The sequence below is a fragment of the Accipiter gentilis genome, chromosome 14 (assembly GCF_929443795.1).
Source record: "Accipiter gentilis chromosome 14, bAccGen1.1, whole genome shotgun sequence".
NCBI lineage: Eukaryota > Metazoa > Chordata > Aves > Accipitriformes > Accipitridae > Astur > Astur gentilis.
The window spans coordinates 23645826-23671394 of NC_064893.1; the positions used below are offsets into that span (position 1 = coordinate 23645826).

At 36.4% G+C, this 25569-nt stretch overlaps 1 protein-coding gene across 8 annotated transcripts in view; it reads left to right on the forward strand.

The window, feature by feature from the left end:
* Nucleotides 1–25569, forward strand: part of NCOA3 (nuclear receptor coactivator 3) — an 88354-nt gene that overhangs the window by 25718 nt on the left and 37067 nt on the right. For 2 of the 8 annotated variants that reach the window (XM_049816405.1, XM_049816408.1), the window contains exon 3: nucleotides 8744–8827. The exons of 5 other annotated variants lie outside the window; for them this stretch is intronic. The gene's annotated coding sequence lies outside the window, so the exon portion shown is untranslated. Of the gene's footprint in view, nucleotides 1–8743; nucleotides 8844–25569 lie in introns of all 8 variants that reach the window. One more of the 8 variants, XM_049816407.1, reaches the window with a different exon arrangement.

Below are 25569 nucleotides of genomic sequence, written 5' to 3' on the forward strand. Positions count from 1 at the left end.
CAAGATCTAATTTTAAAAGCAAAGGGGATGTGTGTTCCAATAAATTAAAAAAAAAAATATCTATTTTAGTAGCCTGATGAAAAGAGATACTAAGTAGAATTCTCAGAAGCACTCCAACATACTAGGCATTTAGACCCCATTGAAGCCAGTTTGTGTGAGTCTGTGCATATGTAATATGGAAACCCCTAATGTATAGCTGCATTCCCCCCTGCCCTGAAACACTTTTTCAGAATATGCATCTACGTTTTAAAAATGGTAATGTATCTGGAGCTTTGATTAAAATTAGTTGGTTTACACTATAAAATAATATATTTACTGACATTAATTCTATAGCTTCGTTATTGTGCAGACACATGAATAAATGTCTGTAAGTACTGCATCTGCTGACTAGCAAAATGTGCCTAAGGCAAGTCAATGTGATTTATGGACTATATTTCGCTGCCACTCATGTGCCCTTATTGATGGGTGTAAATATTTCCAACAGTTAAATCAGTGATTTAAATGCCAGTTTAAAGTCTGCTCTGAATTAATATTCTTAATCGGAAGTTGTGATCTGTCATAATCAAGGCAGTATGTATCAGTGTTGTTTACTCGTCATAGGAAAAAAAAAGCCTTGTGTCCTAATTTGAATGTCACCGAAACTCCCTATGTACCCATGTTGGGCAAAGGCCAAGTTAGGTTACAGGTCCTTGACAGACTTCAGTTCTCCATTTATGAAGCCTTTATCTATCACTGTATAGTAAAGCGAACATGGTTGCTGAAATAATAATGCACTTTGGAGATGATACAACAGACGTAAGTCTATAGTAGTCTTTTCTGTGAGCTGATAGGTGCCATTCCCACACAGAGTCTAATAAGCAGTTACACAGCAATGTGCTTAAGTATGCAAAATAAGGGTTAAAGGAAGAAGTGCTGAGAGTTGGAGTTGACAATGCTGTTTTAAAGTTTGGGGGTTTTTTTGTTGTTGTTTTTTTTTTTTTATAACCTCACAACCTCAGTATTTTCAGTCTAACTTTTTTTATGCCTTTAAAAAGCATATGGAAAAAATAGTATAATTCGCCATAAGGAAATTTCTGCTCTGTTTGCCAGCAAGGTTGTCATCTGGAATCCCACAGAGCAGATCCACACCACTTTGGTCACTGGATTGTGTGTGCTTTTCTACATGGGCTAGCCGCTAGAAGGGCAGGAGCATAGTCTTTGAGCACTGCTGGCTGAGACCTCCATCCGCGATTTCAACGGAGATCTTGAACTGGGGGGGGGGGGGAGGGGGGCAGAAGGGTGGCCTTTGCTAAGCCCTTGATCCTCCTGCTGCCTCATGTTTTGTGGATGCTGTGTATGGGTGGGGCAGTATAACCTAGAAAAATGTCCCTGTTCACTAGCTACTGTGCTGCCAGACACTTTAACTGCTTCGTAGCTGGCAGGTTTATAAAGAAGCTGCTCTTCCTCTTTATAATGCAGTGATAAAGCATGTTCTATCCTGTCAGCAAGGAGGAGGTGTGCAGTGACAAAGCTACCTTGGTTAGATAAAATACTTGAGGGTCTTGGCAAGTGGTTTAAAACAAACTGAGCATGTTCAAAGACTTTGAAGGCACTTACCGTCTGTACAGGTACCTTCATTGGAGCAGCACGATGGAAGTTTAGCTTGTTCAGGCATTTGATCAGTTTCTCTTCTAAAGCTTTAACTTCCTGGATTGAATAGAAGGTTGTATTTTCTTCAGTTGAATTCTCCACTCTGTTTTTAAGTGTCTGAACCAATTTTATGCAAGTCTTCCACAAAAAGTAGTTCTGAGGGGTGTGTGAGAGACAGTCATTAAACAATTAGAACAGGCTTTTGTAATGGAAAATGTTAGGCATCCTTAACCACAGATGTAGCTGTGCCTGCATAGGTAATGATATGCTTTAGTGTATTTTTTTATTTCAGGCAAAGATGCCCACCTGAAACCAGCAATGTCCTTTTCCTTTTAGTGCACCAGTTTGTCAAAATTAATTTTCATTTAGTAGATCCTCCTAATTTTAGCCTGGTGTGAAACTTCAGTTGCAATGTTGGGTGTATCAAGGCTGTTTTAAAGATGAAGTTTATTAAATTGAGTGTGTGTGTTCATAAATAAAGTCACTGGGGCCCCTTTCTTAGACTAACAGATGCCCTTGTAGAAATGTCTGTTGGTGTGTGGTTTTAAATGTTTTTCAGCAATCTGTTCCCCTCCTGTTTGGTACTCCAAATTGTAGAATGTTTTTATTTGTACACACAAAAAGCAAAAAATACTCTTTTGTTTGGCATGGGTCTTTTTTTCAGGACCTGTAAGCTTTAACTGTGTCTGGGAATGGAAGAAACTACATCTGTTTGGCCTCATGCATAATGCAAATGTGACATGTTTTTAAAATAACTTTTGAAATATCTTTAAAATTACAGGTGAACACAGCTAATTTCTAATTGTGTTTGTAAACAATAGGTATAGTCTTCAGAAACTGGAAAAATGCATGCTGCAGACTTCTGGAAAGAGCTTGCATGCTTTCCTAAACTATTTTTCCTAAATGGCTTCAGAATAGGACAGAGTGTAGATTGGGTGGAGCCTCACAGTCTCAGGAGGACTGAGACATGCTGTTAATTCAAGGGCAGTCTCCTATTAGCTTCATGAGCTGCATAATAAAACATACATAGTAAAAAAAAAAAGTAGTACATTTTAAAGAGAATTGCATAAAGTTTAATAAAGGGTCCTCAATTACCTTTTTTTTTGCAGATGTGGTGGTGCATCATTGTGAATCTTTTCTGCTTGAAAACACGATTATACAGACTCACCTTAGTCAGTAGGTTACTTGTGTGGTAATCTAGTAAACACTTCTAAATATTACTCAAGTTTTGCAATTAGTGTATTTTTGGAGACAGTGTTAGAAATTGCTAGTGTCGTCTTCCCATCCCCCAGCTTTTGAGCTCAGAGGAGTCTAGTTTGCTTGCAGCTGCAGTGGTAGGCATCTTTCAGGAAGTGACCTTGGCTTGTATTAATCAAATTCAGAACACACAGAAAAGCTTCTTGGTAACATGCTGACTTGATGTAAAATTTTATAGCATCCATTTTCTTTTAAAATGAGGCCATCTTATAAAAAGGGAATTTATTTATGATATCTCAATTTAAACGAATTTCTCTAAAATGACGTGGTATTTAGAGAAGGTAAAACAACAAAACCAAACTGCTCTTTTTACTGAGAGGAAAATAGGTTTTTATATATGTAGTTAAGTCTTAAATTACTATTGGCAAAACTGTATTTTAGCCTAGCTAAACTATGAAAATACAGCATTATTTGTTAGCATTTTCATTGGTGTCTTACCTTTTTTGAACTAGAGTAGAAAAACCTGGTAGTAGGGCATGATCTCAATCAGCTGAGATTCTCACAATGTCTTTAACTTTCTGACTTGATGTATTTTAATCACTGCATCTTTTGTTAGCAGGCATCTTGTTAGCAAGGCATTAAACTTAACCACATAGTAGCATTGAGCTGCTATGCCTATTTGCATAGGCTGAGAAAGGAATCTACCTGCGCCTGTTGAAGAAATCACTGTTTGACCTTGTCCACCATCTGGAAATTATTTTTCATTGGCTGCTCTCAAATTGTGTGGTTGACTATTTCTGAACCAGGTTTTAAGAGTTTTTCATTATTATCTTCTTGCCTAAAACTATTTTGTGAATTGAGTTACAAAAAGAAGATTGTTGGCAGTATTTTCAGCTGCCATAGCTGTTTGTAAGAGTATCTGTCTTCATCCTTTCTCGGGACATATACAGAGGGCCACGACTAGAGTATCTTTCATCATTACAAAGTGCTGTGAAAGCCTTTAAGGTTCTGGGGTAAGATAATATACCAATTTTCAAACTGCATCTTTCTGGAGAATTAGTAATAGCTGCTAACTGACTAATGTTTCTTTTCCCCTTAGGTGGTCATGTGCATTATCTTGAACAATCTACTATCTGGTTGGTTTTAGGGTTTGGAAAACTGAGTTCTACTTTAACTGGCATCTTCAGCATAAACTCCTCCTGCGTGTTGATGGCGTATTTACTCATTTTACCCCTTCACAATTATATTCAGACTCTTGTTGTTCTTTCTGCAGTGTGTTGGAGATCTGAGTATGCTACCATACATGTTCTGAAGTGTTTCCTGAGGACTGCTGCCTGTTTTGGAATGGTTTAATTCCATGTTGTTTACCTTGCAAATATATGCAATGACTTGCCTATTCTACCTGGTATCAAGTGAGAGTTGCTAACCATTCAATTAAAGCTCTCTGTGTAACCCTACGTCTTTCTGCTATGTTGAACATACTCTTAGGTTCCTTTGCTACTGAATTTGCCTTAACTACGTGCATTATACACTTCTCTTCATGCTGCCTCGTGTTGTCTGTTATTGCACCAAACTGAGAACTCTTCATCCACATCTTTACTTAAAAGTGCTTCAGTCCTCTTTCCTTGTAGTCTGCAAAGCCAATGAAGAGGTGATAAATCTGTTGCTTTCTGTGCTTAAGTGTAGTTGACACTGACTTTCCAAGATCAAGTGGATTGCAAACACAGTCATAGATTCTGTCATTCGGTATTTGCTGTCGTCAGTATTTTCATCAACCTCCTGGAGAATAAAACTGGTCCTAGCACAGATTTTGGGATACCCCACCGTGGTCTGATTCACCGAATCAGTAGTCCCTGAGATGAAACTACATTGCTAATGATGATATTTTGACTCTGGAAAGCTTGTGTCGTAATTCTCTCCATTAAAATTTTAAACCAGAACTACTGATTAGGAGATGACAGAACTTGGAACCATTGATACGGAACAGAAGCATACAGGGGAACAAGAAACCTGTTTTCTGTTCTTCTTCTAGTTCTGTAATCTTAAAATCAGTGGAGATGAAGATGCATTTTCTTTTTCTGGGTCAAAGCAAGACAATCTATTATAACTGTCTTGCGTCCAGACCGTTTTGTACTTCTGTGGCTAGGTATTACTTGTTTTCCTAGGCAAAACTGTGAAGAGCTGACCCTTTTTGTACACAAGAGCCATAACTTCCTTGTCCATCCTTCTTGGAGTAGATGGAGGATGACTTGTTTTGAAATCAACATCTTGAAGCAGAGTACTATTAATGGCACTGTGGGGCTTGGACAGTGGGCAGCAGTACTCCTTGGGCTGCCCAGCCTTATGCCAGGGCAAGGCCCATTCCTCGTTTGACAAGAAGCAAATTAAATCACTGCAGCTCTGGACTGCGCATTCAGAATCCTTTCCGCCAATTCTGTCCTGGTGTTCTCCCTCCTTCCCTCCCCTTTTGCAAGGTCAGGCTTTCCTGTTTGCCAGCACTATCTCGCTGCTGCCACTTACCGCTCCATAGTTCAGTGCTGCTTTGATACGGCCTAGTATCAGTCCTATCCCTTAAATTACTGACCTGGTTTTCAACTACACTGAGGGTAAGGGGACCCACTTCTGCAGCTCCTAACTTCTGACTCACTGGCGTACTGCTGCTGCAGCACAGCTCCTGCTCCCTCTCATTTCCATGCTAAAAGAAACGCTCAACTCGCAGGAGGCTGCCGGACGCTCAGCTGCGTACGTTGCCCGAAGCGGAGGGGAGGAGACGAACGGAGGGGAGAGTTGAGGAGAGTTGAGGGCCTTTTCTGCCTCAGCCTGCCTCCTCCGCTCCGCTCGGACCGCTGGCCAGCCTCGCCGGCTGCCCCCGCGGCGGGGCCGGGCCGGGCCGGGCCGCAAGGAGTTAAGGGCCGCGCTGCCGCCCGCGGTTCTGTCTGGAGCCGCCGCGCTCTCATTGGTTGCGAAAAGGTGAAATTGAAACCACGGTAAACTTTTGACCCTGTAGCAGTTCTTGTGGAACGCCTTCCCCTTGCCAAGAGCAGAGGGCTTTTTTTCCCCCCTTTTCCTGTATTTATTCTCTGTGATCGTGCCGTGCCGCATGCAGCCCCTCCAAGGGAGGGGGAGGACAAGCACAAGCAAGTAGTTTGCGTGTCCAGCTAACGGTAAAGCTGGAATCTGTCTTAGCTGCTAGTGCCAGCTATCTTCTAAAACTCTGATTAGTAAACAAGTAGCAGTCCATTTTTCGACTTCCAAGATGGTTTTTGTGTGGTTAAAAAACCCCAACCCAACAACAAAAAACAACCATCAAATTGATGCTGACTATCACGGCTAATTAGAAAGTGGAGAAGGGAGGATGAGTCATCAGGCACGCTGGCTGCAGTGAGCTCTGCTGCTTAATAAACGTGTTGGGTTTTTTGAAGATTGAATTGGTTTCTCCTTACTGAGATCCGAAGTAGAAATGTCTCACTATTACTACTTAGGTCATAAGTTGGTGTGTTAGTTAAATACATGTTTACCTAACTGTAACTGTTTTTCTATACTTCTGTATCTTCCTTAAACAAAAGAATATATTTGTTCAGTCTGGGAGACAAGTAGTGCCAGCTGAACTGCATTGCCAACCTGCAAAGTGTCAGAGGCCCATGGTAGCCACTGTTAGGAATTTTTATTTAGGTAGGGAGACTCTTAACAAATTCTGGACCTAATTAGAGTGTGTGTCGCTTTCATACTATGCAGAGTTTGTCACACAAAAAAAAAAAAATCAAAAATATCTGTGGTCGAGAAAATCCACCTTCCCTCTGTAGCTTTGCCAAACCAGACAAATTAAAGCAGCATTACGTTTTCAATGAAGTATGAATACGAGATTTAGTTAATCCATGTTTCTTTCCACTTAAACATGTCTGCCTTTTCACTGACAAAAGAATAGCTGACTTGGGTTACCTCACTGCATCAGCTGCCATTTTCTCCCTCCCCCACTCCCAGGCACAGGTATCGGCCTGCTGTTCTTGCTGGAACATTAAACTTACTGAATGTTAAGTGCCACTTAATCAAGGAGTCACTCAGCACCTTACTTAGAGATAACATTCAGAACTCTTCCTCAACAAAGAAACTTGATTCCTGACTCCTTCAGGCTGATGTTTTCACCTCTAGCGGCTTGTTCTTGCAAATAGTTTCATCAGATTTATACAGTGTGTTCATTTTCCTAATGAGAGATTTGAGTGGGGAGGAGCCCTCAACTGCTGTGATTTGGATTTTTTTAAAATTAAGTTCAATAAGCAGTTCAGTGGTTAAAAAGTGTTCAGTTTACGGCAGTGTTAGCATAGTAGGACAAGATTGTGAAGGTTCAGTGTGGGCTGTTCTTGGAGCACTGCTGTTCTCGCTGCAGTTTTATCTGGGAATTGAGGGAGTCTCCTGAAGCATTGCCAGCAGCATCAAGGGAACAATGAATATAATATGATTAATAGCAGATCCCCTGCCCCCTCTTGTGTGCAATTCTCCTTGCAACTGCTAAAGAAACATGCGCTTGTAATGATAGTTGGTGGCCTCCCTGTTTGTTCCAGCTAGTGTTCTCAAGCAGCAGCTATTATATAGTTTATTTTTCCCCACTCCCTGTGATTCTTTGTTCTGTTCTCCCTGCGCCTATGTGCGTCCTGTCTGCTTCTCATTGTCCGTTTCATGGCAGTTCATCTGCCTTCACAGTGGAGCTGCAGTGAAGCTGCAAATCATATTGCCCATCACAGTGAAATAGAATAAATGCTCTTCTAAAGGAAAGAAGAGTGAGTAACAACTGCTAGGAATTAAAAATCACTTATGAACTCTATTTGTGAAGCATCATTTAAATGTCTCTATCTGAAAGGCTTCTCTTGAACAGTTGTGTGATTGCATTGTGGTAACATTGGGTGCACATGCCTTTTAGCATTAGAAATCCATGATCTCTAAAAATATTACTGCATATGTCAACAGTAGGGTGGGAAACTGGCTAAAAAATGAACACTGACTGTCAAGCTAAAGGAACACAAACTTCACCAGATTTGTAAATCCTGTAACTTCAAAGTATTCTACTTTGGGGGGAGTGTTACTGAAGACTATTATTGAAAGCTAACCGCTGATCATGATAAAATCACTAATGTAACCTTAAGTTCTGATGAAAATGACCAGAAAGAGGTGTGTCAGGCATACTGTCAATGCATTTTGTAACCAAAAAGCATTAAATGAGCAGTCACAAACTGAAAATAAACTATGGAGTTCTATACTGTTTTATTCTGTGTGTTTATTCAGAGTAGATTTTGAGGTTGGTTACATCTCCCCAGTTTCCTCAGAGGGGAATTGCCAGCTGTTTGGAGCTGTGTTTTTAGAATTTTCCTCCCTGCCCCGCCCAAGATTTCCGAACTGTGAATGAGAAATTTAAAAAGAAATTCACACAAAGATGTTTTAATCTATTCTTTCTGTTTTCTAGGGTAAGCAGTACCTATTGTCATGTTTTACTGAAGGATGGAAAGATGATTTAGAGGAAATGCTAGAGCACAACCTCTGAACTTAGAAAATTATTTTATACTCCAAAACTCGTCAGTATTTCTGTTCTGTGCTTCAAATTTCAGCTGGCTTATTTCCCCTCAGTCTCCTGGCTTTGATCACGAGGTTGTATGGTGAACTGGACTCTGGTATCTCGTATTAAAGCTTGCCACTTCCCCCTAAATCGGCTCCGAACCGTCATGCTGGCCCAAATAATGCTGAAAAAGAGTAGACCTGTAGTAGTTGTAACTTAGATTTTTTTGTTTGTTTTTAAAACATTACCATTGTATCTCTGTCTTCTCTGATTTTATTTCTATTTCAGTTGGTGATGAAACGCCTATTTGCAGTCCAAGTGTTTCACCATGGGATGCAATAAGCAGGTTTTTCTCTGCTTCTTTCTCAATAGGTTCATCTCAAAGCTGTCCTGTCTGCATCCTTGTTGCAGAGCTCCAGTGATGAGCGATCTCTTGGTCTTCTGCAACAATAATGGGTTGGGTTTCTGGAATGTAAATCCTGCTTTGAAGAGCTGTGTTAGATATGGAGATGTACCTTTTCTAAGAAATACATTGATAGATCTAGAGGTCCTCAAAACACTTACAACCAACTTTCAGGTTCAGTTTTGCTCTAGTCTTGGAGGAGGTTTATAGCAGCAGCTTCTTAAAAGACAGTTAAAAAAAATAAAAAATCAACATAATCATTTTTTCACCTTCTCTGCTAGCATAATAATTTTTGTAAATTCTTTTGCATGCTATCAGGGTGTAGCAAGATGAATAGATGCAAAAAAATTTAAGCTGCAGGCATGTTGATTCCTTTAAGCATATGTGTACATACACACAGTCTTGTTTCTCTGGCACTAGAGTTCAGGAAACAGTGTCTAAGAAACCGTTTTTAGTTTTAGTTTTTTTTAATATACAAAACAGTATGTGGAAAGTGTAGTGTTTTTCAGATGGAACAAAGTGGTGAGATCTCAGTGAAGCAGACCTCCTGCTGTGAGTTGTGTTACGCCTCCCGCACTTTCTTGAAAAATGTGGTAAATACAGGGATTGGCTGCTATAGCTGAAAGAACTTTATGCATTTATAATCTCTGTAGGTTGCATTATCTATACAGCTGTCACTCATGAATGTTTCTTGGTTGATGTGCCCTAATAGCCAGGTTGTTCCTAGCTTCTGTTGTAGGCTGAAGTCTTCTCAGTCTCTCAGGCCACAGGGACAGTAAACAGTAGCTTTCCTTAATGATTTCTACTGAAGTAGCAGACCAGGATATGTACTCTGCAGTCTTTTTAGAAGAGTCTGCTTTATTTGCAGCACAGTTTAAAACTAGTTTTAGGTTGTTTGGTTGAGTGGCGGTCTTGGGGGTGGGGGTAGGACAGGACAGGGTTGCCCAAAGAAATTCCACATGCTAATGTAGAACCCTCTCTGCCATTCACATTCAGCTTTTTTTTGTGTGGTCTGGAAAGCTCTTCTTACCTATTCTATTTTGTCATTAGCTCTGGTTTCTCTAAACTTTCCTTCTGATGTTTATTGAGCATTTAGTCCTTGACCTTTAGGATGATAATCAGTATAACCTATCTGGCCATTTCTCAAAGCAGTGCAGAGACCACATCTCTGAATAGGTGGAGGAAGGAAAAGAGAAGATTGGCTCAAGTGCTCCATAACTGTCGCATTCAGTCCTTTGTGGTACTTAGTAGTCCTTACAGTAGTCTGCTGAAGTCTAGATCTGGAAGGCTAAGACAACAGAAAGGATCAATTTTACAGTTTGTGGTATCAAAAGTTCTTCACTGCGTATCAGTACACTATGCCTATTGTTCACTCTCTCCAGTCAGATGGCACTTAGAAATGCATAGTTTTCTTCAAGATAAGTCAATTAAAAGCACAAGACAATAATCCTTGTAATAATAATGTAATCCTTACAGTAGACAGTTTTAGTTCTTAGGGTACAAATAGGGAATGTCCTGATAAATCAAGGATCTTACAAATATAAATAGATTCAGAGCAAAAATGATATGCCAGCAAAAATGGTATGTCTTTTGTCTTGCTGGCTCCCCATGCTATTATAGTCTTTTGGTAATGATGCTGTGAAAGTGGAGAATGAGTATTTTTCATTTTGGATGTTACTACTAAAACATACTCCCATTTCTAGCACTAGAACAGACAGCTGTAAACATTCTTTCATAATAAACCTCAGAGCTGTGATGTGATAGAGAATTGGAAAATTAGTGATGCCTATCTAAATTTTTTTCTAGTGCTAAGCTTTGTCTGTCCTAGGTAGGAAAAAGGGCTGTGTGTACTGAACATGGACAATTACGAAAAGTATTTTATTTGGAGGAAGAATGTCTAATGTCTTACAGGGGAGAAATAATCTTGCTTTTTATTTAATGTAATTATAAATTGAGGGGGTAAAACTGAAGTATCCTGGATATGCAAATGGAGGAGAAAGGGGAAGTGCAAGGTCTGTAACGGTCACAGTATCCTCTTTAATTGATCTATGAATGTTTGTAAGAAAAATACCTATGTAGATAGTGACATTTTCGATAATACTAATTTCAGGAATTTTGAATTAATACTTTTAAATTATATATATTGAATATGTTGATAACTTTAATTATGCTTCTCTTTCTCTTTTCCAGCTTCTTCTATAGAATATTCGTTAGGTGATTTGTTATTTCAAAAGCTGTCATTCCCCTTCTTTTCCCCACAATACTGTTAAAGTAGGAAAAACAGTCTGTCTTTTTGTTTTAGATTTCTTTTCTTTTTTCACCTTGATTCTCTACCTTGTATATAATGTTGTCCTCCTGGGTCCTGTGTCAACATTGCTCATGTGTTCTTGTGACAGGGTTAGAATTAAGGATTTCAGTCACAGGAATATTAATTTGAAATATCCTAAAGTTGAAAATGAAGAAAATCAAGATCAACAGAAAGCTTGCTTAAGCTTGCTGTAAGAGGCAGAAGAGAACATTTGGAGAGAGAATAAATGAGGTTTTCAGAAGCTGAATAACAGAGCATGACACATAAGAACAGACTGGAGTCTTGTGTATTTTATGGGGGGGACAATGGGAGCATCCAGTTAAATGAAAAGCAAAACCATTTAAAATTGATAAAGAAAAAAAAAATCACTTATACACTTAGCAGACACATGATCTCAGACAAGTTATTAGTATGCTAAAAAGCATTTTGTATTTTTTAATTAGAGAATATTTATAGTTATATTTAGTAGAGTTTATATTTATATGGTTATTCTGTGGTATATATTACGGATTCCCAGAAGCTAAATGTCCCTTGGTAGCTTCACCCCTTTTCAGCACTGAATAAAGCAAGGCTCTCATATGATATGGCATGGTGAATTCTATGTTTCTGGGGCAAACAGGTATTCATAATGAATACATTAGTGACAGAAACACTATCTTTATTTGAAGGAAATAACCCTTCTCTTTTGCTTTCTTATTGTTTTATGGGTACGTAATATAAATGTTAATTATGTCTTTTCAGGTATACAGAAGACATTTCTGATCTTTCTAGAAGTAAAGCATTCTAAGTTGTAACTCTCTATGTTGCTTTCTTTTACAGTCTGTCAGAGTGAGACTAATACTGTTTAATGGCACTGTTTTACATAGTATACTAATGCGGTCAAGTTTCAGCGTAGCTTCTGAGAAACTTTGAAGGCTGCTAGTCATTCATTGGCTCAAAAAGTCAGCAAGATGTTAACTTGCTTGGCTATAAAAGAAAAACTAGTCTTTGCTTTTAGAAAACTTAATTAAGTGTGTTTGAAGTGCAATCATTAAAAACCCAGCCTTTTTTAAAGGTGTTTTAAAGATTTTTTTTCAGTCCTATAAACTAGCAGACCTAAGACAACATTTTAGTAGTGTCTTAGGGTCTCTGATGAAAAACTGAAGAAGTTCTGCGCTGCTTGTATTGTGTGACAGTTATTTGTCAATCCTGAACCATTGCAGTTTACAGAATGACGTTTTAAGATACCAGTTTCATTTTGCTTAAAATGTTCCACTGTGATGTGTGACATCTTGGTGGCTAATAATGAACAATTTGTCAATGGGGACAATTTGCTGGCCATGCAGTAATGGCAGGGCAGTAAGTGGTAACCCCTTCACTTGCCCAATGATAGTAAGAAATCCCCACTCATCATCCAGAGTTCTGCAAAGACCCTTGAATTTTAAAGAACAGCTAGAGCTAGGAAAGAAGTGTAAAGCAGTAAAAATAACTGCTTGGTGTTGACTGCAGAGTTGCAGGATTTGCTGCTCTTTTGTAATCCAAGGAAGTGTTATCATTCATAGATAGTGGCATTTAACTCTTCCATGACAGATGGATGAAGTTTACCTCTCATTCAAACTAAATTTTTACTTTTTAATTTTAAGTGTGACAGATTTTGCTTTAGAATGAATGAAATTTTCTAGCAGTCTTCCTAAAATTTGTGAGGATAGAAGGAAATATATCATTTAAAGACTAATAAAAAATTTTAGAATTTGTCAGTGAAGTATTGTATGTGTTCTGTAATGCTTTAAAACTTAAGACTTAGCCAGTTATGACTAACCTGAATGAACTGTTTTCCATTTCACAGGATGTTTTCCCTGATCAGTGGTAGGTACACTGTGGTCCTTAATTTGACAGTTTTGGTCATTCTTAGTACCTCTCCTTTCCTTTTTTGTATGTCTGTCACACTAATACGGGATATATTTACTAATCTCTCTCTTTGAATGTACCTATTTTGAAACGTCGATATAAGGATTATAGCATTAAGAAGTATGTAATGTTAGATATTTATTTTGAAACAACATAAAAATGTTACTCTTCAGAACTATACATCCTTTTGATGGTATTAACAGGTAACTTATTTAGCTTACAGTCTTTTTGTTAGATTTTCAGCCTTGATTGTTCAGCTCTAATTTCACACCACCGATGTTGGTTTCAGAGCAGATGCAATGAATACTGTAAATTAAATGTGCAAGGGGGCCTTTTCATACTTCATAGTCTTCCTTATGCCATAAAAGTTCTGAAGAATTTTTGTATTCTGCTGAAACTCAGAAGTTTGCTCTGATTAGTGCTTATAATCACTTTCATAGTTGATGTTATTTTGATGTTTACATTGTTACAAATAATTTAATTTTTCTACTAAGTCTAGCAGTTAAGTTGCCACTGCTTTCAGCAGTTATTGATCTGTTTTTGCAACACTGGTGTTCAATGTGGTTGATGAAAGATCATTTAGATTACTTATAACTATATACAAGTAGTGAACAGTTAGCATGTAAAAAGCGTGTCTTTTTAAAGTAAAAAAAAAAAAAGTGAGTATTGTAGGTTATTACTGACATTCTTAAAAAACATCAAGTAGACTGGAATAATAATTTTAAATAGGAGTTGCTCTAATTCAGACACCAGGTTTAACGTAGATCGTAGTACCAGAACATCCTTAAAAGGTGTCTGTTGAGCAAATGGAGATATTTTATCTGTTTTTCTTGGCTCTTGGCTCTGTGTACAGTGCACAACTATGTTTCTAAATAACTTGTGAAATAGTTATAAATAAAATTTAGGTCTTCTGATAGGAAAAAATACATTTACTGTGTCTTTCTATTTGAGGTTAATAAAAATATTCAGGTAAAAGATTTTTTTTTTTTCTGCTGAAGATAAAATTTTTAAATAAATATTATTCAGCCTTAGTATTTCTACTTGAGCTGGTGATAGAATTCTCTCTGAAGTAACAGAAACAGACTTAGACCACTGCTAATCCCAGAAGTAGTATATTAAATTTAAATGGATCAAAATACTTATTACTTAGACACAGAGAGGGAAAGGCATTGATATGACATGCGTATTTCATGATCTTTCAACATACAGAGCTTTTAACCTGCTCAGGAAAACTAGCTAATACTTTTAATAAAAATTCACAAAAGACTATCGTAGTGCTTCAGACTTAGCTGTGGAAGAAGAAACCTGCTTGTTAACATGGTAATGACAGTGAAATTTTTAAAGTACGTTTCACTGGTGTGATAATGGTAGCATCGTAATCATTTTTCATATACGCAGAATGATAAATTATATGTGGTTTCAAATGGGGGAGCTGGAGAATGAACAGCTTTTAAGTGGACTCCACAGTACATAGGGTTGATTGACATATTTTTATCACATTAAAAGTAACATTTCTTAATGGAAAGTTCTGCCAATCTGATCTCTACTCCACCCTTTTATTGTACAGCTAGTGTTCCAAGACTTTGCTCAGTTTCTTGGGCTAATTCTGCAAGATACAATTAGAATTTTATGATGAGTGATTTACTAGAGCAGAAAATGTTCAAGTAAAATTGGACTGTAAAAATACAGATTGGTAGTGGATATAAGAACAACTGTTTGTTTTTTCTTCTTTCAGGTTCCTTTTGACTTGGTTTAAAGTTGAATGTGTCCATTTTGGTAGAAGGTGTATATTAGAGCATTATATGTAACTTTACCAGAAATTTTTAGGAAATACTTCCATTAATTTCAGTGTGATGATGTTGTCTGTGTAACAATACCCTGCTTTGGAAGTTAAAATTTGAAAACACTAAACTTTTGACCTTGGGTAGATGTTGCCATGTATGATGCGTTATATTCAGCTGGTGAAGTAAAAATTGCATTTTTCTGGGCTCTAGTTTGTGGAAAAAATAGTGTGTATTCGGCTGCAATGCCTGACAGCTGACATTTATCAAGGGTAACATGAGCTTTACTCATTCTCACATTTTTAAGCAGCTTTCAAAGCTTTACATGTATACACATGTTCAGCATATGTCTTGCAGCTTTGAACATTTTGTTCTAAAGATGTTAACTCTCATTAAGATGAGGATCCAAACTATAAACCCATAATGATTTTCATTTATCAAATTTAGTCACAACGTTAACATTTTGTAAACTGGCACTATAATGTAAAACAATAAGAGTAATATTTAAAGCTTAAAAATACTTATTCCCTATTAGGTGTTTTAGTGAACTTTAGACCAGGCTTTCAGTACATGGGATTGTTTTGAATGTATGATACTCTTTCAGAAGCATACATTTTCTAGAAATCATGAAATTAAATACAGTAAAGATGCTATTTCTTATTAGAATAAAATGCTAAAACTTCTCTTTGAAAAAGAAAAAAACCAGAAGATGCATTTTCTTTTCAGTGATGAGCAAACTGTCTGGTAGCCATTTCAATATCTTTGTACACAGTTTGTGTTCATTGGCCAAATAATGAAAAACTTGTTCTACTTGCTTTAAATGTTGTAAAAATTATGTGATTGTCTTGAAATGTTCAAAACCCTGTATGTAATTATTCTTGCTTAATAATCCCCTTAAAGAGAGAATTGTCTGGAAGAAATTATTATTTTCATATTTGACACATTTTCTGCTAGTCTACATAGTTTGCTGGTGTATTTTTAGACTCGTAGTTTCCTGTTACTTCAGTAACTCAGTGTAGTGCTAAACAGATCACACTGGTCTGATGCCAGGTAACTTGAAACTGTAGGTGACTCCTAAAGATAAAACGTATGGGTATGAGTGTGATTGTCATCATTTTAATTGCTGATCAATGGTGTAAGGTACATTTCTTTCTCCTTACTAATATTCTTACTAAATACTTCATACTGACATTACTAACATTCATACCAAATACTATTAGTTTGTCACTTCTACATGGAAGTCATTTCAGATGACCTAAGAAATACTTTTCTTTCTTCTTTAAATAATATCCAAATTGCTGAAGTCAAAAGATAAATAAAGGTCTGAAGCCAGTCTGGAATTCAGACTTTGCTGGACCAGTTCGTTAAAAATTGGAGATTCAAGATGGGATTTCTTTGCTCCAGTTTGGAAGCAGCAGGGATTTTAAGCATTAGTTGATCTTGAACACTCCGAAGAGGCAGAATGGATTCACTGTATTTTCTGTGTTGTTTTGGATTGATGTCGGCCAAAATGGTGGTCGTAATTGTAGCAGCCCTCAAATCCTCCCCATTTATTTGCTGAATTTAAAATGTGGAGTTACTTTTGTTTGATAATTTCAAGATATTACTAGTGCATAACTAGGTATTAAAAGTCATGCAGGCAACAAACCAGTCAAAGTAAGATTACAATAGAAAATATGTCTCTTTCTTGAGATTGTTGGTCTTGAAATAATCCATAGATTTTAACCACTGTCCTTAAAAGCTCTGCACGTTCATTTAAATAAATGAGTGCATTGATTTATGACATTTTAAAATTTCAAATGTTAACGATAAAAAGCTGACTTTGTTTAGTATTTTGTTTTGACTAATGAGAACCCTAAACTGATGACTAGTAGACAAAATAGTGTAGTTGTGCCAGGATGATTGTTTTTAATCACTTGTGAATATCTGTATATTACAGATTATTACAGGTAATTAAGAAGATCCATTTTTCTCTTTAGCAGTATCTCTTATAATTTGTCTGTTGTTTATGGAGTACTGGTAGAATGATGAGCAAATGGATCTCTTATGTTAACTTTTACCCTTGTCAGACCATGTTTATATACTTTTATCCTGCAAAGTCTTTCTTCCATGCATCAACCCCCCACCCCCACCCACCCCGTACACGTGCTCAAGAAAACTAGTATTTTGTGTACAGACACACATCTTTTACTGAGGAAAGCTGTTCTTATGTGACTTTTCTTGAGATATTTTGGGTTACTTTGTTGGAAATCCATCTAATTTCTCTCTGGAATGACATGCTGTGAACTTGGTGATGGTGATGCTTTGGGGTTTTGTGGGGTTTGTTTGGTTTGTTTGTTTGTTTGTTTTGTGGGTTTTGTTTTGGTTTTGTTTGTTTTGAATGTAGCAAATAAGATATTTTGTTGTAGTGACTTGAAGCTTGTCTGTCGTTTCTTGGCTAGCCCCAGTTGTAGAATTACAATCTTTATTTCACAGTTGTAACACAGATATTGCCAAAGTGGGGCTGATGGAGGGGCAAGCACATAAAGGTCTTAAAAGTGAGAAGCTTTCTTTCTGAGTTAGATTTTGGCATGCTTTCTTAATTTTATAAGAGCTTTAATATATGGCAGGGTATATGTTGGAGGGGAGCATATTTCTGCTCGTAAAATTTTTGTTGCTTTATTTGTTCTTTTCCTTGTGAAGTAGCTGTAGGCATCATTGTGCAAAATGGTAGATGCTAAGAATGATTAAGGATATAAATCCTTAGTTTTAAAAAGCGTTTTGTAATAATAAAAATGGATGAGTAGCTTTATTTTTATCAATGCTAGTCACTGATATTGAACAGCAAATTATAGTAGGGAGCATGGTGAAATCAGCATGCTGTAATAAAATCCGTTTTTGTGCCGTACTGTCGCTACAGTGATTGTATGCAAAACTCATTTTACTATTGTAAATGAGTGAAAGTCTTAAGTATACTGCAGTATAGGTACAGTATTTGCAGTGTATTCTCTCATGGATTGCTTGATTAATCGTAGATAGCTTTTCTACTTTCAAATATTTCACAGAAACATGTTCATTCACTTACAATCAGTCTAGAAAAGGAAGGAGGTGATTAGCACACAGGTTACTTTTGAATATGTTGGCCAGACTGTATTATCATCCCCTAGTTAAGGAACTTGAACGCAAATGTTTGTGTTTACCTACATGGTAAAATGTTATCAGTGTTACTATGCCACTATTTTTACACTTTTGTCATTACAGTGGCTGAACGTTTGCTCTAAGTAATTTATCTAATATTAGGGTGTTTTAAGTCCAGTTACTTTGTTCCGAGGTATGTGTAATGTAGATACGCTGTTTTATTGATATAATAATGCTAGTAAGTCTTCCTATGAAAACAAGCCTGTAGTTTTGAGTTTTAAAGACCCTTTCTATGCATAGTTTCTCACAATGCACTGATGGTCAAGCACTTCTCTTTGTTCATTTCTCTAAAATACATTTTTCTTTCTAGGTTCATTTGCTTATTTTTGTTTGTTCATAACTTCATTGTAATATATCATTTCTTGAAGCAATTTTGACAATTAGAAGTCACAGGTAATGTTGTAGTTTTTAATATTAAAATACTTCTTAGTTACTTAATATAGGAAGGAAAACACAATTGCTTTTTCTTCACATTTGTATGTCTCTGTTGCAGGCTGCAATATTGCCAGGGTTTTTTTCAGACCTCATTATATTTGCTCTTTCTCTTCAAACCCCAACTGTGACAGCGACATGACTAGCAAAGCATCTCATTTTTCATTTAAAAAGAAAAACGGATTCCATTCCCTCAGCACTGTAAAAGAAAATTTGAAAATATCAGCAGTTTACCTTGAAGTCTGACTGAAGAAAATGGAGAAGCAAGGAGCTGAAATCTAGAAGCCACTTTTTTTTTTTTTAAAGGAGAGAAACATGAGTTTTAATTATACATAGTTTAAAGGGGAAATAAAAAAAACAACACCAAAAACCTGAGTTGCACAATTCAAGGTTTTACTGAACTCTCTTCACTCCTTCTTTTTCATTGACCTCTGGCTCATAAGTGGTTGAAGCTTTGACTTTTAGAATATATTAGATATTCAGAATGATAGCACCATGTTTATCCCACTAGTTTTTCTTAGGCTTAATCTATTACTAGGGAAGCTTCCTGATAAAGCTCTGTCAACAAACCGTAGTAAAATCATATTTCATACTGGCAAAAAAGTCTCTATACAAGTTTCCTGAGTAAAATAGGTTATATGGGTATATTTTTGCCACTGCATTGAAGAAATTAAAATATTAAAAAAAAATAAAATCTTTTTGCAAGTTTTAACAAATGTAAAATGACAAGATATATTAGATCAATCTGAGGATCACAGGTCACACAAGTAATTCTGTGCAACTTTCTTTTTTTCCTCGAGTAAGCTTTCCCTGTTCAGAAGTCATGCCCTGTTGGCTGTTTTTCTGCAGACTATTTATTCATGTGCTCAGTGATATTATTCTTTAGCATAGCTTCTACCATCTTACTATGGATGGAAGTCAGTCAAGGCGTGAATGTCAGATTCACTGGTCCATAGCTCCTGAGAGACCATCTAGATTCCTTTATGTCAGTGGGAGCTACACTGGTCACCTGCCAGTCCTCTGATACAGTTGCCATTTGTAATGACAGATTGTGCAGTTTGGCCAGCAGTTCTGAAGATTCACATTTGAACCCCTTCTTGGATGAAGGGTATCCTGGTAACCCATCAACACCTCATGTGTCTGTTTAGTTTAATTCTTCCTCTGTAATTCCTTAAAATTCATTTTGCTTCTCCAGTCAGTTTGCTACAAAGAAATGCTGGAAGTGAGAATCTCTCCAGTATCTTCAGTGGTGAAGGCCAACATGGAAGAGATTTTCAGAGCTTTGGCTTTATCCTCTCTGAGTGCCCATTTTATGCCTTTGCCATGAAGAGGTCCGCTGTCTCCCTGGCTGGCTTCCTGCTACTGAAGTGTTATTTAAACATCTTTTTACTATTAGTTGGAGTTTGGTGCAAGGCACTTCTCTCATTCTTTTTTTAGTTCTGTATTTCCTGTTTACATTCAATTTACCACGTTCTACGGGTGTTTCAGTTCTTCCCATGTAGACGAGCTTTTCACTTTTTAAATACTAACCTTTTCTCTGTGGTATCCCCCTTAACCTTCTTATAGAGCCATATAGGGTTTTTTTGGATGTTTTTTGTTCTCTGCTCCAAAAGCTGTGTAGGTGTAGCAGCTATTATCCAGAATTCACTTGAGAGCCAGCATCTTTTTTTGTCTCTCTCCCTCTCTCACTATTGTCATCACAGTACAGTCATACAGTGACAGTGTAATCACTTTTCCATCTTGAGGTCTGGGACTGTGTGGTGATGTCCTCACATATCACTAAAGATGTGTAAATTAATATTCCACACTGCTTCTAAGCTGCGTATTGTTTTTTTAAACACAACTAACTTTATAGAATAATACTGTCTTTGAGAATTTCTTTGATGTGTGTGCACAAGCATTAACTGATTAATGTGCTGACTTCCTTTTCCTTTTTTGTCCCTGTTAAGGCTAAGATATTTGGTTTTAATAATTTGAACTGGAGCTACAAGTGATGTGATATAATGAAGAAATAAATATAATATTGTAATGTTCTAGAAATTTTAGAATATGTGTGTCATGCAGTCTGTATGTCTTTGTTTAATGTGGAAGAATGTTTTGGCAGGATTCCAAGTAGTTTTGGAAATTAAATCTTCACTTGATTCATATAATGTAACTCAAGACTTCTAAGTTTAAAATTTTAAATTTAAATTTTAAAGAGCTGGGAATTTGCAGTGATTGTAATACTCAGTCTTTTTAGTGTGCCAATGTGTGTTCCTAATAAAAAGTCATATTAAAAATGAAGCTTAGGATTTGAAAGGCCTTTTTGAACTTATAGTAGATGTATTCAAAACCAATTAATTTTAGTAGTACTCCTTTTGGCCTTATAAAGATGCCCTAAATACTATGTCAAATTTGGAATGAAATTTAGAAAGTCTTCTATGTTTTAATCTATGAACATCAGGTGAGTTCTAGTAAGATTTTAATCTTTTTTTGTTTTCTGCTTTTAGTATTTCTTTAAGGTTCTGATCTACTTTCTGTGATGGACAGGCAATAATATTTCTTGAGGTCCATAGAAATGCTAGGCTTTATTTGTTCCATGGATTTGCCCTTTTGTTTGATCACTTCTATAAAACGTGTCCATCATACCTAGCTGGTTACTTTTTCTTCATGTCCTGCAAAGACTTGTGTTTTCTTTTCCTGTTTCTCTGTTTGAGTCTGTTTCATGACTTCTGCCTGATTCTTCTAAAAACTGAATTCAGTTAAGAAATCCAGCATGAAATAGACTAGTTCAGTTATGGCACATAATGCTTCCTAACTGCATCTTACAGAATTATTCACATCTTCGTGTTACAAACAAAAAAGGCTTGGTAGCCTTCCTCCCCCACACCCTCCATTATAGCTGTATAAGGCATCTATTGTCTCCATTCATATTGAGATGTCACAGATGTGTATACTCTTCTGGGTTCTTTTCTCTCTTGCACCTCTAATGACCACTACTCCTTTGATTCCTTTCTCAGGCAAATTGGCATAGGCTATACAAAAAGAAATTTGGGTCACAAATAATCTTTCAATTATTCTACTTGAGTGAGAGGAAGATTTAGCTGACTGTATATTTGTATATACCGGAAATTTATGGCAAAATATGGCAAAATTAGTTTCCTCCAGCAAATACTACTTTGTCATCTCGGAGATCGCTGACTTAAAAATATCACCAAGGGAGTGTGCAGTTTTAGTGTGAAATACAAGTGTGCAATTAGAAAAGTTTTAAAGCTGTATTTATGCTTTTTTTCTAGAGATTAAAATCAGGTGTGTTCAGCTGTACTGTTAAGACAACTAGGACTATTAGGAATGACTAATCTTAAATGAATACTTTTCTTTTTATGTATTTTCATTTCAAAATGAATATAGGTATTTTTGTTATATTTTGAGACTAGCTACCCTCAATACCAGGGTTCCTGTCTGTCAGGACAGTGAATTTAGGATTTAGCTCTAAGCATGATGTGGCTTTTTTTGAAGTACCTGGAACCCTACATGTGTTACGAGTCATGGCTCTCTACACTGAGGTGTGATGGTAGGCAATTTGTATTTGCTGATGGACCATATCAGTTGCACAGATATGCAGATGGTTGAGTTGGTCAGGCAATAGCAGTGATCTTCTATTCATTGAGAATGATTTTTCTGCAAGCAAACAAATTCCTTTTTTACGTGCTCCTCAGATATGCTATTTGTGTGTAGGAAAAGCAAGCATTTACAGAAACAGGAAACTAATTTGTGCTTTGCATTACATCTCCACTGTCTTGTACCAGCTTCCTTTTATGGTTGGCTACTTTATTTTCCAGTTAAAACTAACATTGTGTTTAAAGTGTAGTAGCAGGTCACAGTCTTCATCACTTCTGTAGGCTGAGTTTTGCCTGTTGTCTAGTCCTATTTTTTTAAGTGAAGAGCACTCAAAAGGTAAAAAATCCACAGATACAGCATCACTTCTAGTTGTTTACAGGATGCTGTGATTAAATCTAAACATGTTAGCTAAGTTATTTAAGCTGCTTCTCATTGTTGTTTGTTGTTTTGTAATAACAATACTATTCCCTCAAATATTTGTGCCCTTGAAAATGTTGTGTATTTTAGCTGGCTCCAAATCCATGACACAATGGCCACACAATTTATGACATGCTTTTTTAAGAGGGTAATCAATGCTTCTGTCTAGTACTAGAGGCTTGGTAGTGTGGGATGGTATGTTTTGTAGAACTGGCTTTGAGTATTTAAGAAGAGGGACAGAAATTACTGTGAGCATGTTTTCGGTAGCTTGTATTTCAGCTCATCTGCTGTGGACCCAGAGCACCACTGGCAAGGCTTATTTTTCTCTATTAATTTATTTGTGTGTAACTCTGCTACTAATACTAAAATCTGTCTTTGAAGCATTATAAAAACTGGAACCAAAATATTTCATTAAGCATTATGTTGTGGTGTTTTCTTGCTATTTGTGCAATGGAACTCTTGAGAGATTGGAGTTTTTCCAAGGTTAATATCAGAAAGTAATTTGTTAATTGTGTAACAAATTGTGTTTTTATAAATGCAGAACAAAAGATTGTTGTCTAGACACTAACTTAAAAGATTCTTGAAACTGCAGCACTGGATTGCATACTTTGTAGACCTAATTTTGTGTTGTTCATAAAAGTGAAAAGTTTGCTTTTTAGTAGTCAGAATCAAAGAGGCTCTTTCTGTTGATGGCCAGGACACTGCAGTAAATTTTGAAGTTGATGTGATGTATTTAATGTTCAAGCATTTTTGCTTCAGAGGTTTCTATGTTGAGTGTAACAACTTGCCTCACTTGGTCAGTTTGACTGAAAATGGTCTTTTTTGTAGCATCGATACAACAAAAGGTTAGCTTTGTTAGGATTTTGCAGTATTTGCCAGGAGACTCTGTACAAGTACAGAAACAATTCTATTTTACTGTTCCCCAGTACTTCCACAAAGGCAAAATATGACCGAGCCACGTAGAAATATTCAGAAGTACCAGGACTGTTCTTTTCAAGTGTTTGCGGTTTCCAGCTGTTGATAAACTTTTGCGCTTCTTAATAATTTGTGATTATTCAAGTGCTAGGAAATGGCAGATGAAGTGAACAGGCTGATAGGCTAAATATATGGTGGGATGATTAATGACAGTGCCGTTTACGACACAAGCATCAACTAGATCACATCTGATCTCCCAAGATGAACAGTTGCCCAAAGTAGAACCGGGGAAACAAAATTATGATTAAAGCGTTGCAAAAATTCTAGATTGCTTATAGCTTTTAATTGAGAGATTTGTTTTTTAATTGAGAAGCTTACTTTTTAAATATGCAAATATAAAAAGAATAGTTAGAATGTTTTTTTTCAGCTGTGCAATTCCAATTAAAAAATATTGTTGCTCTGCAACTTGACACTTGAAAGCATTTACTACTTCACATGAGCACTTTTCTTAAAAGCCAATCTCCATACCTACTGAATTGATGAATACTTTCAATTCACATACAAGATTCAAAGACTAAATTGGAAATACTGGGGATGAACGTTCATTGCTAGTAATAGCTCTAGAAAATCCAACAAATTCATCTGTTTTGAATGCTTTTCTGAGTATTGTAGAATCTCAAAAGCTGGCATCTACTTGGTAGAGACCACATGTCAGAAACTCAGTGTGTACAGTAAATGTTTCATTCTGTCAAAACCAGTCAGTTTTTCCCCTTGTCTGAAGGCATTTTGGTATTGTTAGAGATTTTGATCCAAATGTAAAATGACTTCTGTCTCTAAATTTAAGCTTGCAATGGACAGGCTTTTACAAGGAAATTGCTGATATTTTGCCCAATTTTTAACTGCTGCCTTGGAAAACTCTGATTTTGAGCTGTTCTCATTCTAAATGTGTTTTATATAAAACTGTGATCTATGTAAAATGAGTAAGATTTTGGCATGGTAGCGTGTGCTTCAATTATAACAATGCCATAGCACTAAATGAGTTAATGCTAATTGTAATACTATAGTTTTTTGTCTCTCTAGAAATCCAGCAAGTAGTCTTTGCTTCCATGAGACACTGGCAGGTTAGAGTGGCAGAACAAAAAAATTGCATACGTATAATACACAAAAATATATGTGAACCCATTCAGAGTCTCAGGAAGGAGAATGGACTTGTTGATGGTACATTTAGAGCTTCAGTAAAGGAAATGAACTTGTTGATGCCTTGGAGAGGGATCACGTGTATTTAGTGAAACAAACTCAGTTTAGTTGATTACATTTCCTGTTTTCACCAAGAACTTAGTAAGTACTCTCTGCTTTTGAAGTGTCAGTGTATAGCGACCTCAAAGAAAATGATAGTTGTTGCTACTGAAAACTTGCAGATTGAATTCTTACTATACTGAAACTATGTTTGGGAAGTTGCTTCCTCCCTTTTAAGGGAGAACTAATTCCTTAGTCATTGTTAAATTAGGGTAAAAGCTTTTGTATGTTTATCAGATCACAGAGGAAAAAGTCTCTAACACTGTCATCTTACAGGAGCTACTGTATTCTGCTAAAAACCCCCCACCAAAACCCACCCATATTTATGTGTGATTTTGTTCCTATAAAATACAGTTCTCCCAATTATGTAAATTGTGCCACGAATCCCATCTAATATCTACTAGTAGATAGTGTTTTGTATTTGCATTTGATATGATCGTTGCTTAGTTTCTGGCAATCATGCCTTTACATTGGACTTTTTCTTTATAGTGGCAGTGATTAAGTTTGTAATGAAAAGGTAATCACATTATTGTAATGTGTAGTAGTCAAAGTTGTATAAGAATTGAAGTCATATATTGATAAGGCATGAAAATAAGCTTTCATCAGGTAAGTTAATATATCCACTTAAAAGCAAAACATAAAAAGTAGAAGTGATTAAAAATAAATAAATAATGTTTTCAGATTTATATGGTCAAACTGATAGTTTCATCTTCTAAGGCTCTTAGTTGATGTCCTTTTCTAATTTAGAGAGATTTTGTACTTTGGAATAATCTTGAAATAATTTAGGATTATGTAATTCAATTTTAAGAAATTATGTGATTTTTTTTCAAATTTAATTCCTAATTAAACTGACATTGCAATATGTAGAGATTCATTGATACAGCTTGCATTCTTCTTGCTAACCTGCGGATTATGTCATGTGTCAAATGGCATGGAGTCACTTATGAATTACGTGTATATAGAGCTGGAAAGTAATTCTGCA